The sequence below is a fragment of the Gopherus evgoodei genome, chromosome 11 (assembly GCF_007399415.2).
Source record: "Gopherus evgoodei ecotype Sinaloan lineage chromosome 11, rGopEvg1_v1.p, whole genome shotgun sequence".
NCBI classification, from domain to species: domain Eukaryota; kingdom Metazoa; phylum Chordata; order Testudines; family Testudinidae; genus Gopherus; species Gopherus evgoodei.
The window spans coordinates 64,550,833-64,567,701 of record NC_044332.1 but is presented as its reverse complement, the minus strand read 5'-3'; the positions used below and the strand labels follow the sequence as shown (position 1 = coordinate 64,567,701).

General features: G+C 40.5%; 1 protein-coding gene across 1 annotated transcript in view; it reads right to left on the bottom strand.

Moving 5' to 3' along the window:
- DPP10 (dipeptidyl peptidase like 10) overlaps positions 1 to 16,869 on the bottom strand; it is an 863,493-nt gene that overhangs the window by 826,910 nt on the left and 19,714 nt on the right. The window lies entirely within an intron of this gene.

The following is a 16,869-nucleotide window of genomic DNA, read 5'->3' as shown; positions in this document are numbered from 1 at the left end:
CCTTTGGAATAATTTACCATGGATCATGGTAGATTTGCCATCACTGACAATTTTTAAATCAAGATCATTTTTTCCCCCTATAAGCTGTGCTCTAGGAATTATTTTGGGGAAGTTCTGTGGCCTGTGTTATAAAGGAGGTCAGACTAGATGATCACTCCTGGCATTTGGAATCTGTGAAGCTAATGTCCCTCTTTGATAGAGAGGTGAGATTTGTGCATGGATCAAAGACAGAAAGTAGAAGGAAACAATTTGAAGGCAAAAATAAAATGTCTGTTTTTTAAAAATAACTCTCTCAATTCTATCACAGTGTCTAAGGGAACAGAGAAAGATGGTTTTGACCCATCTAAAACCTTAGCTAACTTATCTTGTATTCACACTGCATCTCCTACACCAGAGGTCTTTTATTTCATCCTACTTCTGAGATTATTGTATGCTGACAGGAGTGGGTTTTTTTGAGTGATCTTAAAATGCTTTTAAACATATGGAAATAAATAATTCAGACTTTTTTTGAGTGTTTGTTCAGTATCTCATCATATGTACCGAGTGTTTTAAGGGAGTGCTCACCTGCATAATGAGTTTCATTTTCTGCTACATGTCTCTCTGACTATAGTATCCTGTTTTTGTGATAATAAAGTATCACACTCCTTTTATACATGGGATATTCACTCAAAATATTGCATACATTTAGTGACATTGTTTTTATTATAAGAACATACATCCTTTGCAAAAAAAAGCCCCTCACATAATATTAATGTGTTTAAAAACAGAACATCTTAAATATTGGAATGAAAAGTATTAGTATTTATTAATATAACACACTGATCAGTCAAAAATTACAAACCTTATCAAGGAATCAAAGCCAATTCCAATAATATATAATTACAAAAAACTAATAATGACTTCAAAGGGATTTGAGCACATGATTAAGTGCTCTCTGGCATAAGGATACTTTCCAGAACTGGGGTGTTACACCAATGTTATTCAACATATTTTTCAATAATCTGGCAAAGGGATTGAGTAATGAGATGGTAAAGATTGCAGAAAACAAAAAGTAATTTAAGTTGGGTCAATATTAGAGAAGATTGTGAGGTGCTTCAGAGAAATCTAACAGTTAGACAACTGAGCAGCATGCTGTCCAGCTGAAATACTATCATGACAAATACAGGATAATGTACATTGCAAAGAATCATTTGAGTTCATACAAATTGTAGGATTTTAAATTAATTCAGAAAAACAATGTCTGGCCATCATATTGTGCTATAACAATGAAGACCTCTGATCAATGTGCAGCAGTAGTCAAAAAATGATAACAATATGCTGGGACATATACAGAATGGGCTAGAAAGTAGAGATGGTAAAAAATGTTTTTCCACTGAAAATTTTGACAAAAGAAAAAACAACAAATATTTTTAATCAAAAGTTTCCACACAAAAAATTATTTTTCATTGAAAACCCAAAACCTGAAAAATTTTGGCTAAAAACCAAAAGTTTCCATCATGAGAATGAAAATGAAACTTTTTTTTCAGATTGTGATGACCCAAACTGAAATACTTCAGTATGTCAGTTTGCCTTCAAATATTTTGTTTTGTGTCCATTCCAAGTTAAACCACGTCTGTTGACATTGCTGTGCTGAGAGTTGTAGTTCAGATGCCTCATGCTCCCATTCTCCTCTATGAGCCAGGCTCCCTGGCCAGGTTACATCTTACATGATTATAAGGGACCAGGGTGTAGGCAGTCTTGCCAAGTGGTAGCATCTGGGCAGAGGTCTGCCCACCAGGGACAGGAGTCATCAGGCTGGAGTTAGAGAATCTCAAAGCCAGGTTCCATAAACAGGAGTCAGGCTGGGATCAAAGACCAGGAGAGAGGGCAAAGTCTAGCATAGTAGCAGGCCAAGGGTTATGTGGTTGCCCAGACAATTTCCTGGGCCCAAACTCGGGGGTTAACTAGGGGCCAATCAAAGGCTGCCGGGTACCATTATTCTGGGTCTCATGGATAGTACTTCCTGCAGCGCCTACTTTCCATACTGCTCCCTGGCTGTGCCTCTGCAGGGCCTTCTGGTGCCACTGTGGGAATATCAGCCACCCCAGGCTCTAGTCCCCAGATCCTTACAGCAATGTACCACAATCTCCCTCCTTGATGTTGCATCATGACATAGAATATCAGAGTTGGAAGAGACTTCAGGAGGTCATCTAGTCCAACTCCCTGCTCAAAGCAGGACCAATCCATAGACAGATTTTTGCCCCCCATCCCTAAATGGCTCCCTCAAGGACTGAACTCACAACCCTGGGTTTAACAGGTCAATGCTCAAACCACTGAGCTATCTCTCCCACATCGCTGTGATGCATCATGGGAGATGTATATTCTGTCCAAGGAGCCCAACCCACAGAACAGAATGGGGGCATATAAACTACAACTCCAGGAGCTCAGAGGGACACAGTTTAATGCCCACGAAAGCTCATGCTCCAAAACATCTGTTAGTCTATAGGGTGCCACGGGATTCTTTGCTGCCTAAGCAAGAATGAAATATTTCAATTCAGGAATGCTGAAATTTTTAATTTTGATTTAAAATGTTGAAATAAATATTTCAACATTTCTAAATTGAAATTTTTTGGGTTTTGGCTGAAAGTTTTAGGTTTTGCTCCAAAATGATTCAGTTTTAGGTATTTGGTTTTTTCAATTTTCCACACAAAATAGACACTTTTCAAACACAAACATTGTTTAATCCCAAACACAATTTTCTGTCAAAAATAATAGACAATAATATAGAAAATATGAAAATACCATTATATGAACAGATGGTATGTTCATATCTAAAATACTATGTCATTCCATAACATAGGAATTGCATTGTTGGATTGAGGTCCACTGAAATCCAGTATCCAGTCTCTAACAGCAGCGAACCCCAGATGCCTTAGGGGAAGGTGCACAGCCACATGTGGGATAATCTGCCCACTACCATATTAGATCTGAATCTGCTCTTTAATACAGACTGGCTTAAACGCTGAAGCATGATGTTTAATATCTCAAAAGAGCTACAGCAGAAACAGAAAGAGTTCTGAGATAGGCAAAAATGATTAGAGGTACAGGGAACATTTGCATGAAGAGAGATTGAAAATAATGTGACTGTTTATCTTAGAGGAGATGAATCAGAGGAGAGAAGATGGAGATATAAAATAACGAAGGCTACAGAGAAGGTAAGACAGCTGGCTCCTATTTATCCTTTCCTCATAACACAAGAACAATGGGTTCTCCAATCAAATTGAAAAGAAACAAATCGGTTTCTCACTACCATTGGTGCCAAGCTGCCCCAGCAAGGACTAGTCATTCAGAAAGAGCCTCATGACCCATGCAGATCAATCACCTGCTGTGGGATCTTGATGTCTCTCTCCAAAGGCTTTCACATAATTTAGTTGTATGTGCCAAGTACTATCTCCTGTCTCACTTCTTCTCAGTCTGTTAAAAGTTGCAGCCTTTTATTTTTGTAAATGATGTCTTTTTTTCCTGCACTGTGCAGACTTGCCAACTCTAGACACATTCTGCTATTTGTGCCTCTTATTCTTCATTGAGACACATAGCAAGTGCAACCTAGTGATATGATTTGGGACCAGAGTCTATTAAATGCGACTTGAAACCATTTCTAACCAAGCTAATTTTCTTGCCATCCCACCTACATTCATATTTCACACAGAGCACAGATCTTATTTAGTTTTATATCAGAACACAGAGATTTATATTTCTCTTTCCAGGCGATTCCAGCAAGATGTCAACATAAGTTAAAAACAAACAAACAAAACCAAACAAAACTTTTCAAAGCCCAAAATTGTACCATAAAAGCAATTTGAATTTTCTATTTCTGATACAGTTATTGCACACTGCCAGCCTATGGAATAATCATTACGTCTATACACAGTACATATACAGTGAGTGATTACGTTTTATATTGTTAGTCATGGCTAATTTCCCATACGAATACAGTTATGATGGGGAAGCAATAGGCAGGGATTCACATGTGATGGGGGCACCAGTCTGGTGAGGGAAAGGTAAGTAGAGAGCCACACTGAGATGGATGGATCAATCTAAGGAGAGGTGTGGGGCTAAGAAGAGATCTAGACAGTAACATCCAAGTACACATACTTTGCATTTAGAGGGGAGCAGGCACAGAGAACTCAAGTGTCAGTGAAATCAATGGGGCTGTCTCTTCAGCCAGCTGAGGATTTGGTCTTTAGAGTATTTGAAGTAGACGGTTGCCAGATTCTTGAAATCCTCTAGCAAACCTCCATCAAAATGCCTTAGTCTTAGGTACTAGGTATGATGGGAGGGGCAGGGTGAAATTGTCATTGATGAAGGGGGCTGAATTAAGATTCCTCGAGTAACTAACTGTACTTGTTCCATATTGTACTCTCTAATGCTTGTGTGTTGTTTTAATTGCAACCTTATATTTGAATTTTGAAGCTCCTTTTTCCCCTTAGAATTCTTACATAAAAGGAAGAGTTATACTAGTGCAGGAGTCAGCAACCTTTCAGAGGTGGTGTGCCAAGTCTTTGTTTATTCACTCTAATTTAAGGTTTCGTGTGCCAGTAATATATGTTAACGTTTTTAGAAGGTCTCTTTCTGTAAGTCTATAATATATAACTAAACTATTGTTGTATGTAAAGTAAATAAGGTTTTTAAAATGTTTAAGAATCTTCATTTAAAATTAACTTAAAATGCAGAGCCCCCTGGACCAGTGGCCAGGACCCGGGCAGTGTGAGTGCCACCGAAAATCAGCTCGTGTGCCACCTTTGGCACGAGTGCCAGAGGTCGCCTACCCCTGTACTAGTCAGTTAACTCACTAGCTCCTACCATTAAGGACTCTACTGAACTCCTAGAAACAAAAGGAAGAAAATCAGATTGTTATTTACCATTAGCTGGCCTACATGATAATGCTATTCAATGGTATCTAGTAAAAATCCTTTTTAGTTTATGCATATTAAGACTGTGCACATTAGAGTGGTGTCCATACCTATGTAGCTCCTTACAAACATCCACAAAGCTATCTTATTGTTCTCCATCAAATCCCTCCTTAAAATTCTCTTCTGCCAGGATGCCTACAAAAAAATCTGACAACCTTAGGCCAAGGATATACTAAGACCACTACCTGTCACACTGACCTATGTCATCTCATTGTTTTCTTGTACTCTCCTATCTGTTGCCTCTCATTTTATATTTAGATTGTAAGCTCTTTGGGCGAGGGCCATGTTTTGAGCTGTTTTTTGCACAGCACATAGCAAAATGGATTCCTGTTATTAATAGGTGCAAAATATGAACTCAGTATCTCCTTAATGTACCTGAGCCAAGAGATAGTATGGCCCAATGGACAAGGCATTAGACTGGGTTAGAAAATCAGGGTTCTATTTCTGGTTCTGCCACTGAGCTGCTTATGACCTCAGGCAAGTCACTTCACCTCTCTATCTCTATTTTCCCCTCAATCTTTTGCCTGTCTTATCTACTTAGATTATAAGCTGCTCAGGTCAGGGAATGTCTCTTACTCTGTGTGTGTATGTACAGTATCTAGCAAAATTGAGCCCCGCTCTTGACTGGGGCCTCTTTGTACTATTTTAATACAAAATAATAATGGTAATCTAAGGCATTTAACATTCCCTTCCACAGGAGATAAAATAGTAACAGGAAACCCTCTAAAATCTCCAAATTTTGGATCAGAAATTGTTCTTTTAAAGACTTGACCAAGACTGACTGACAGCTCTCAAACTTCTGCAAACCCTTCAGTGAATCTGGATGAAATTTCAGGTCCTGTTACGAAACTTTCTATCAGGTGTAGTTTCCAGAATAAATAAATAAATTACATTAAAAAAGTCCACTGAGACTTAACCTAATTTTATATTTAAAAGAAGTACAGTATCTGAGTGATTAAAGATATGAAAGTTGTAGTCAATAATGATAACCTCCCATAAAGCAGCATGGGCGTTATGTAATAGTATTGTTTATTTGGTTCCGTGGCAGAACACTTGGATGGGTAACCTGTATTCTGTTTCCACCAAGGAATTCTTCCCAGAAAGTTAATGTATTATTTGCAAGTAGGCTAATGTTAGGGAGGAATTTGTGTTTATGAGGTTTTTGATAGCCTCCGGCTCATGTTACAGTGTGTATTGTACAGTGCAGTAGTCATGTATAAAACAGATATTTCACAACCACTCAGAGTACTTGTGCATTGGTTGCAAATGCAGCCCATACAGGTGCTTTTTACCAAACCGAGTTTCTTGAGCTGTCCTGAAACACAGATCTAAATTTTTAGGAGCATGATTCGGTATGAATGAAGGTGCTTTTATGAGGGAAAACAATAGCATTAATTGAGAAACTTAATACACATGGCATGTCTACACTGCATCTGGGAGCAAAACTCACAGCCCAGGTCACAGACTCACAGTAGCACTCGAAAAATAGCTGTGTAGATGGTGTGTTCATATTGTGACTCATGCTGGAGCTCAGGCTCTCAGCCCCACAGCCCTGGTTTCAGAGCCTGAGTGCCAGCTACAGCACCTAGACAACTATTTTTAGAGTGCTACCACGAGCCCCAGTACTACAAGTCTGTGGAATCCCCTTTGTGATTTTCTTTACAAATACATATTGTGCTTTAAATATGTATTTGAGTTGACATAGGTGGGACCTGAGAAGACAACAACAGTGTAGAGGGATGCTTTTCTCTTTTGGTTACATGTTATTGTTAAAACTGAAAGTAATCTGACACTGGGTCTTCCTGGGTCTTCAGTTAAGCACACTGGGTGGCCATCCCACACTGGAAGTGACCTCTCTCTGTCTCTCTTAACCTGTCTTTGAGTCTAATAAATTCTCTTTGTGGAGTTTTCTCCCTCACTGTGAGTTTGACCTCCAGATGGTTCTCTTTCTCTGTTCTGCAAAAATCTGTGAAGGTTCTCTAGGTGTTGGGTCAGCTGTCTCATAAGTGCCTTGTGTTCCTTTGGATCACCTTTCCCTCTTACATAGTCATTTTGTCTGACCCTGGGTGCCAATCCTTCAGTCCACTCCTTCCAGTGTGTTTCTAATGACTGGATCCTCACAGGAGTGCCTGTCTCCAGAGCTGGTAGGTCCCTGGCTAACCTGTTCTACTCTAATGCCTGCCATTTCTTCTCAGCAGAATCTCCATCCTTCCTGCTGCAACAGGTTTCCCCTCATTGGTAGCAGGCTTTTGGGCCTTCATCCCATCAGCTCCTGTGCTGGACTGTTTTAGCACCCATGCGATGGTGTATTCCTGTGTGCCAAAAATGCTATTGTTGCATGCATGGTTAATATGGTCACTTGTTGCTTTCCAGTTCAGACAGCTGGAACCTGATATGCTCTTGGAATCAAGGAGAGAGTCATGATGTCATCACCACTGTCTGATGTGTCATCTCCCTCTTGCACAAGTCTAACTGAATCTTTCTGAGACCTTTTTCTGCTCCTGCATGCAATGCTGTCCTAGTGTGGGGCACTTCTCCTTTACCCGCTCACGCTGTCTCCCACAATAAATGCATCTCATTATGGGTATGGAACCATGGCCACCTGCTTCCCTTCGCTGTTGTCTCACTGCATATATGTTTGGGGGTGTTGTGTCTCTTATATCTTTCAACCTTTCTTCTTGAGGCTTCTGCTAAACATGTCATGTCCAGGCATCTATCTAATGTGAGATTGCCTTCCCATAGCAGCCTCTCCTGCAGGTGGTGATCTCACGTGCTGCAAACTATCCTGGGAGTCTTTCAACTAACCAAAATTTCACGAAGCAGCCTGCGTGCATGCATAAGATAATTACATAGGGGTCTGTCTGCTCCCCTTCAGATTAGTCTGTAGTGAAAAACCTGAGTCGCTCCACAGTTTTGTTCTGCTTTGGGGCGCAATAAGTCCCCAGGGCTGCTAGGACCGCTGTGAGGCCTGAGGCAGTGGTGAGCTTCAGAGTGGTGCTTGTTCTCCAATAAGGTAAAACAAGTTTTATTTTCCTGCTGTTGTCACTCTCCTGCACAGCAAGGTCTAGGAACAGCTCTAACTCCTTGTAGTGAGGCGGAGTAGTCTCCCTCCAGGCTTAAGAGTGAGGAACCACTACCCCCTCCCCGGTGGGCAGAGCGAGACCCACCCCGCCCCCTTCATTGGACATAACAGGGCGGGATAGGAAGTATAAAGAGAGGGCCCTGCAGCTCAGTTGAGTGGAGCCACAGAAGGAATGAGACCTCTATAGTCTGCTGCCAACCGCAGCAGCTGAGCCCGCACTGTGCAATGCCCTGTCTCTGGAGACACTGACCCTGGGGAGGAGTTGCTGGGTCTGCCATCCACAATATACCCTGAGGAGACAGCAGACCTTTTGATTATAAAACCCTCTCTCCAGACTGTGCTAGGAAGTAGCCCAGGGAAACCAGACTGTAGTCTGGTTTTGTTGTCAGAGCAGGAGCCACTGGGTTGTGGCTGGATTCCCTGGTGACCCAAGACAGAAGACTCCGCCACCATTAGGGCCCTGGGCTGGGACCTGATGGAGTCCGGTGGGCCTGGCTCCTCCATCCCCTCCCCCCCAACTGTCAATCTCACCCTTGGGTGGTGGCCTACTCACCCCTAGGCCAGAAGGCTTGGCAGGTGGCTTGCCCCCATCAGAAGACAGTGACCCTTAGATCATGTGTTTAGCTGTCTGCCTTAGCCCAATGGCTTATGCTAAAGCCTGTTTCCTGGTCTGCCCCACCAAAAGGGTAAGAGCGTAGACTGTGTGCTTGCTGGCTGCCTTGGTCAGAATGCTCAGACTAAGGCCAGAATCTCAGACTGTTAATTGCTGTCTGCCCCAGGAAGGATGCTGTGGGTTAAAGACTGCTTATGCTCTGCACCACCTCGAGGGCCAGAGCCCTAACCTCTTGATTGGCAGCAGCCCGAGGCAGGAGACTCTGAGCTAGAGACTGCTTACTGCTCTGCCTCGACGGAGGGGGCTAGAGTACAAGGTTGTTAATGGTTGTTTACTTCTGCTAGGGGACTACAGAGCTAGACTGCTTATTGATTGAGTCCGAGTGCTGCGACTGGACACAGCGAGGTGCAGTGGCCTCCCTCCCAACTTAAGAGCGAGGGACCACTACCCTCCTCTTTCCAGTAAGTCCATCACTGGGCTAGGTTTTGTGTCTGCAAATTTCAGGGCTCCAGGGGGCTTCAGGCCGAGTGCTATAACTCACGTGGACAGCTGCTGTACTTCAGAGAACTCACAGCCATGTATCCTTAGCAAAAAGTAATGCTGAATGCAGGTTAAGTTGAACAAGACGAATTTCATTAAACCCTGTGGACTGATCTGTCCATATATCTGAGTCACTTCCACCCTCATTCCACATGTTCCATCTTCCTCTGATCTCCTGTCCATACCAGTCCTTCCAGGGAACATAGGACCTCTGAATCAAATACACTTCGCCATTTCCAAAGAATGTTAAATTAGTCACTCCTAGGCCTATGCTGGAAGAGTGTGCTTTGAGATTTGACCTCAAGTGGGAGGTTTTTACTCCTGTGAACCAGTTATTTCACATCTGAAAGAGCATATCATGAACAAACATCATTCATGCTGGTTATTCCATACTCTTACTCGTTAAGCAACGGGGAGCTGCATAAGTTGTTACTCACCTTCTCAACTAATTCCAACATATAAAAATGCAAAAATCTTGCACTCATTACCAATATGTGGCGCTGTGAAAGGTTTTGAATGGCTTTGGGTCAATATACTAGTAAATGGTTTTTAAAGATATAAATGTAGTAGTACACTTCTATGTAACCAGTATAAGTTTCTCTATTTAAAGAACTGCTCTCAGTTTACATCAACCCAGAAGACAGAAAGTTCAAAATATGATGCATCGCTCAGCATGAATACACTGTGAAATATTTTGATGATAATTATCTCAAACTCTTACATTGCCAAAAAAACAGCCAGAGAATGCTGAGACATATGAACAAGTGATCTCAGGGAGGACCTTTCACTTTTGAAGATATTTATTTTAAAGGTCAGTATAACAAATAGCCCAACATGCCAGCAATATTTTGGAACCACAACTCCACATCAACTCTAATAACTCCTCTGTGTCTTCTGAGATAATTTAGCCTAATGGAAATATTGATCTGCTCTACAATGGATGCTATAGGATTTTTTAAAACATTAACCGTCAAGCCAATACAAGGGAAAATTGAACATAAGAACTTAATTTTGCTTATAAGCTGGCATCCCTAATAAGTTATGGTGACTAATTTGAAGACTAACACAAATCCAAGCTACAATCAGGCTTCAAAGTTCAACACATGAACTATTATTTATAATTATCTCCACTTAAAATTATTAATACAGTACTACCTATTTTTGTTCCCTAAGGGACACCTTTGGTATTATCATAAGCTGGCATGAACTACTTGCTTTATAAGTCTCGCCAATAGGGGGCATTAATAACAATGTCTGTTTAGCAAGGTCACTTGCAATTTTTCAGTTCTGTCAATAATTGGCATAAGGTTCACAGTCACACAATTATGGCTAAATTGCTTGGACTCTGTTGCTTTAACTAAAGAAAGACCATTCATCATATGATTACAGCAAGGATTCCAATATTGTATGTCTGGTAGATAAGCATATTGGTTTGGAAAGCTAGAACAAATAACACAGTAACTAAACAAAATATGTAAGTAGACAAAACCATGTAAGTGGCAAAATAGGTAAATTGACAAAAACACGTGTCATAAATATCAGAACACTAAATTATGGTTATTGGCAGTGATTTTGGCAGTGAAAATTTCTCCACAGCTAAATTCACAAATGTGCTTAAAAATCAGAAGAACAAGAGTTCTTCTGTCACTATAACATATTGTAACAAGCTGACATCCAAGTAACAAGCCTTAAAGAAAGGGCAAAAATCACATGTTTTTCAGATTAACTAGAAAATTAGGCCTTGGTCCTTGGCTACAGGGCTTATAGAGGTATTTGGGGTGCAATGTTGACAGGAAGATAGCTAATGAAACACCTAATGAAAGGCTCCAGAGGTGTTTCTGGCAATTATCAGCTGGTAAGCCTAACTTCAGTACCAGGCAAACTGGTTGAAACTATAGTAAAGAACAGAATTATCAGACATATAGATGAACATGATATGTTGGGGAAAAGTAAACTTTTCTAAAGGGAAATAATGCTTCACTGCTATATCAAAATTCTTTCAAGGTATCAACAAGTATGTCATCAAGGGTGATCCAGTTAATAGAGTGTACTTGGCCTTTCAGAAAGCGTTGTCCAGCAGTCAAAAAAGCCTAGAAAAGAGAAAACTAAGGGGGGGGGATATAATTGAGGTCTATAAAATCATGAATGGTGTGGAGAAAGTGAATAAGGGAGTGTTATTTACTTCTTTACATAACACAAAAACCAGGAGTCACCCAATGAAATTAATAGGCAGCCGGTTTAAAATAAACATAAGGAAGTACTTCTTCCCACAACACAAAGTAAACTTGTGGAACATGTTGCCAGGGCATACTGTGAAGGCCAAAAGTATAACAGGGTTAAAAAAGAATTAGATATATTCCTGGAGGATAAGTCCATCAGTGGCTGTTAGCAAAGATGGTTAGGGATGCAAACCATGCTCTGGGTGTCCCTAACCTTTGACTCCCGGAAGGTGGGACTGAGTGACTGGGGATGGATCACTGAGTAATTGCTCTGTTCTGTTCTTTCCCTCTGAAGCATCTGGCACTGGCCATTGTCAGAATACAGGATACTGGGCTAGATGGACCATTGGCCTGCCCCTTTATGGCCATTCTTCTGTTCTTTTGCTGTCATGACTCAAAGCCATCTTTGTACATTCTGAACTCATCTTTCTATTGATCTCTCTTAGGTACTCAAATAGCCCCCATTACCTTAGTTACAACCTCTAATATATTTATCCTTGAAGGCAGGGAAGCGGGGTTATCCTCATTTTACATGGGGAACTGAGGCACAGAGAAACACAATTAACTTCCTTAAGGTCACACAAGAGTCTGCAGCACAGCAGGGAATTGAGCCCAGATCTTCTGAACCCAGAATAACTCCTAAACAGTGGACCACTTTTCCTCCTGTTGAGCCAGTTGAGACAAAAGTCTGTGTTAACTTGCACCAACTACTAACAGCCCCAAAAGGCTGACACAAAAGCTGGAAGTCAGGATGGTTCCGGAAAAATCATACCCCTTATACTATAGAGCAAGGGATGGCATAGAAACCATGATGTTGGTCTACACCACCAGAGGATGCCTCTACAATAATAATGTTCTCAGGCCCTGGCTATACATGATTACATAGATTGATTAGATTAGATAGATTAGATTAGATAGATCTGTTTTAGTAACTAAGTGCAAAGCAACCACAAGATAGCTCAGGATATGGGCATTCAGAGTTCGAAATGAGTAAAATTCAGACAGACACATTTTAACTTCTCTTTAAAGCATAAGCTTAATTTGAACATATGCATTGCAAAACCTATATTGCTCTAATTATCAGAAGTTATTTATCAATCATGCACAGCTTCTGTAGAAGATTTCAATAATTATAGTAGTTTTGCTATCTGATTCCATCCATATTTCATCAGTAGGCTACTAACACAATATACATGCTATAGATTCCTCCATCTCACTCAGTATTCCACAGAGACATGATATACGCAATAGGCCTACACAGCCTCAAGAAAGTTCTGAGTATTACCAAATTTCCTAATAAGATCATCTGATTCCAACTCCACCAGCCTTCCTTTAATCTACCAACTTGGATCATACCTAGGGGAAGGAGAGCAAAATCTTTGTAAGTTGCCACTGTATATAAAGCTGTGTTTGTTATGAAGAAACATAGCACAGCCTCTTTCAGCAACAATCTTGGCAGACAGATTTCTGTAATATCTCTCATTGAAAGACAACAAATGAATCAAATATGGTTAGACAGGAAAGATTTTCATTAGATGTCTTGAATTTTTTTATTCCTGCTTTTTCTTCACATAGTAATGAAGATCCCAGCATGTTCTTTTAACAATGAACAGATAACTAAAATATTCACATAGATAACATTTTTGACCCAGGAAACATTTCCTCCAACTTATCTGGACTGCTGCTCTAGGTGAACAGAATACTTTTGTATTTAAGTTCAGAAAAGATTAACGAGTTATGACTTAAGCACATCAAATTACAGTGCTTTGAATATAGAACTTCTGGCCTTTTTTTATTCATCTCTCAATAAAATAAGCACAAATGTTAAATATTACCTGACGGAATATAATTCCTGAAAAGCGTGAATCATAGAAAGTAACTAGGGAAATAAAGAGCTTAATAACTGTGAAATAATTTGACTTTTAAAAGACAGGTAAGAGAACAGGATGTGTGTCTGGAGCTCCAGACAGAAGAGCTGCAGTAAGCAGGTCCTCACAAAGTGAAGAACACAAAAACCTGCCCGAAGCCAAGGAGGAAAAGAGTGGCTGACCAGGGACACCCCAGGACAGGAGCCAGGAGGAGCACTGTGCCAGGGAGGAATCGCCCAAGAAAGACAAATCAGAGCTGGACCCAGTAGCAATACTGCCCAGAGCTGCATGGGGCCATGAGTACTGCGGCTTCTGACTTTGCATTGGGAATAAGGAGGGAGGCTGCTAGCTAGTTAAGTGGGGAGGTGGTCGCTCTGTGTGGCTTTGCAGAAAGTGGCAGAAGAGAGCACTGGCGGGGATTGTTGGGAAAAGACGACCAGATGCACCCAAGAATCACCATTGGACTGGAACTTTGCCCAGGACCATGAGTGGCGAGTTGTATAGGCCCGTGGTGCACTTGCTCCAGCAAATTCAGAGCCCCGGGGGCCAGGCTCCACCAATGCTGGGGGCCGAGTCTCTCCTGCGGCCCCACCTGCCACCCCTGCATGCCTCCCTCGGAGCATTCCCCGACGGACTCCTGAACTCTGTGTGCAGACACATTGCTCGGCGTCTGCCCTTTCAGATTGTGGTACCACTGAGCTCTGGGGACTGGTGTTGAAAGTAACCCTGTTTTATTGCTCCCCTAATCTTTCTCCCTGTTGTTTTTCTCCATTCATTCCTGCACCTACCTCTTGATCAGAGCTGCCTGAAGAGCAGACTCCATCTTGGCCACAAGGGCACTAAAGTTACACAATCATCAAGTAATCCATCCCCTGTTGTCCACTCCCAGTTTCTGGCAATCAGAGGCTAGGGACACCCAGAGCATGGGGATTCATCCCGGATCATCTCTGCTAATAGCCATTGATGGACCTATCCTCCACGAACTTATCTAGTTCTTTTTTGCATCTCATTACAGTTTTGGCCTTCACAACATCCTCTGGCAACAAGTTCCACAGGTTGACTGAGCGTTATGTAAAGTAGTACTTCCTTTCGTTTGTTTTAAACCTGCAGACTATTAATTTCATTGGGTGACCCCTGGTTCTTGTAATAACACTTCCTTATTTACTTTCACCACACCATTCATGATTTTATAAATCTCTATCATATTCCCTCCTAGTCTGTTTTCCGAGCTGAAAAGTCCCAGTCTTTTTAATCTCTGTTCAGATGGAAGCTGTTCTATATCCTTAATCATTTTGTTGCCCTTCTCTGTACCTTTTCCAATTCTAATATAACTTTTCTGAGATGGGGTGACCAGAACTGCATTCAGTATTCAAGGTGTGGGCTACCATGGATTTATATTATGATATTTTCTGTTTTATTATCTATGCAGTTCCTCACGGTTCCTAACATTCTCAGATTTTTTAGCTGCTGCTGCACATTGAACAGCTATTTTCAGAGAACTAGCAACAATGACTCCAAAACCTTTTTCTTGACTGGTCACAGCTAATTTTGACCCAATCATTTTGTATGTATACTTGGGATTAGGTTTTCCAGTGTCCATTACACTTTACATTTATCAACATGGAATTTCATCTGCCATAGTGCTGCCCAGTCACCCTATTTTGTCAATCCCTTTGTAATTCTTTGCAGTCAGCTTTGGACTTAACTATCTTGAGGAATTTTGTATTATGCAAATTTTGCCACCTCACTGTTTACCCCTTGTTCCAGATCATTTATGAATAAGTTGAACATTACTGGTCCCAGTACACATCCCTGGAAGACATCATTATTTACCTCTCTCCATTCTGAAACTCATGCAAAATAGTGAATGAAAAGTAGGAGTTTTGCCTGAATATAGATTGTGGGATTGGCCCATTTTTACAGATAAAGTCAGTCTATTACCTACCTCTAATAGTCATCAGTGCCCTCCATAAGTCTTGATGGATCAATTAGTTATATAAAACAGTAGCTGAGTTTTAAACATTTAGAAATGCTGTGATTTTGGTATTTGTTGTCATATGTATTATTTCCAAAGTATCATCCATCTGCGGTTTTAAAGAGGAAATAATAACAGAATTTCACATTTGCCAACAGACCTGTGATTTGAAATAGTTAACACACGTTGGGGTTATTTTGTTTGTTTGTTTTTTACCCCTTTTTCTTTTGAAAATTTCATTACTCAGGTCCTTGCCATTGGCTCTGGAGCTACATGCTAGTTCTCCTGTGGAGATGAGATGAAAAATACAATAGAAAGGAAAAAGTTAGAACAAAGTAGCATGGGGTCCCATGGGACATATTGGTTCTTTAATCTCTCCCCAAACTGCTTCTGGTTTGTAAACAGGAGATGGTATTGCTACGAATACCACTGCTGCTGCTCCTACTGCTTTTAATTCCTTTACTTCTTTTACCTTCCATGAAGCAAACAGATGTGTTTTAAAATAGGCAGGTATATCAGCCAGCCTTGAAACATTCCAGATACTCTGTTGCTGACAGCATTTATCCACCTGCAGGCAGGCATGACAGACTTTTGATGCCCAAACAAGTACCCACTGAGGTGAAGCTATACATTTTTCCATCTGTAACTCTGGAGATAGAGGATCACTTCTGCAACATAGTGATTAGTCCCAAAATGGATGATTTGTTGGAGCTGTGAGGCTAGTCCTTACAGTATTAGTGATAGTATTTATAACAGCTGTCATTGGATAGCACTCAGAACCTTGTTGGGGTAGCAATACTTTGCAAGATTAGGCTCACTGGTATTGGAAATTTCTCTAGGTATTTAAATGTGCCTTTACCCTATGCATTTGGCTATGGCTTCAGGTAGCTCATAATTAATTAATGATGTACACTGTCTTGACCTTTTGATTTCTACTATTCATTTTTCATGTTTACTGTGTACACAAATCTCTTTATTGCTGGCTATAAAGAGTCTTAATCAGTCATTATCTATCTCTAGACTATCATCTATTATGAAATAGTACATACCACTGGGAGTGCCTGTAATAGTTTAAGAATGCCATCTTATGAGAGGGATGGATAAGAGAATATTTATACACAAAGACTTGTCAGCCATTATTTTTAACTTGCCCTTTACATTTAAGGTTTTTTTATTCTTTAATATTTAATTGCACACCATCTTTCTGATATGCTTTTTCTAAAGACTTACTTGTTTAAGATACCTTCATCAGCCACTGAATGATCATTTATTTTAGAACACTCTATCTATAATCTACCTAGATTATCCAATTAACTTGTTTGTACTACTCTTTGTTTCATCAGCTGCTTAGTCTAGAATTTAATGACTTTAGTTTTGACATTATGAGATTTTGTTAAACATGCAATCCAAGTAATAATATTCTAGGGAGCAATTCTACATCACATGCTATTTTAAATACTCTATCTGTATATTATCAGCTTTTTATTTTTAAAACTTACACATCCCAGTTTATACAACACTGAAGCTCCAGGCAGGCCAGCATCAGACTCCATTATAAATGGAAGCCAAATTTGTGCTAATTTTATTTCTCACTTAAACTGTTTTTTATTCACTAGTTTT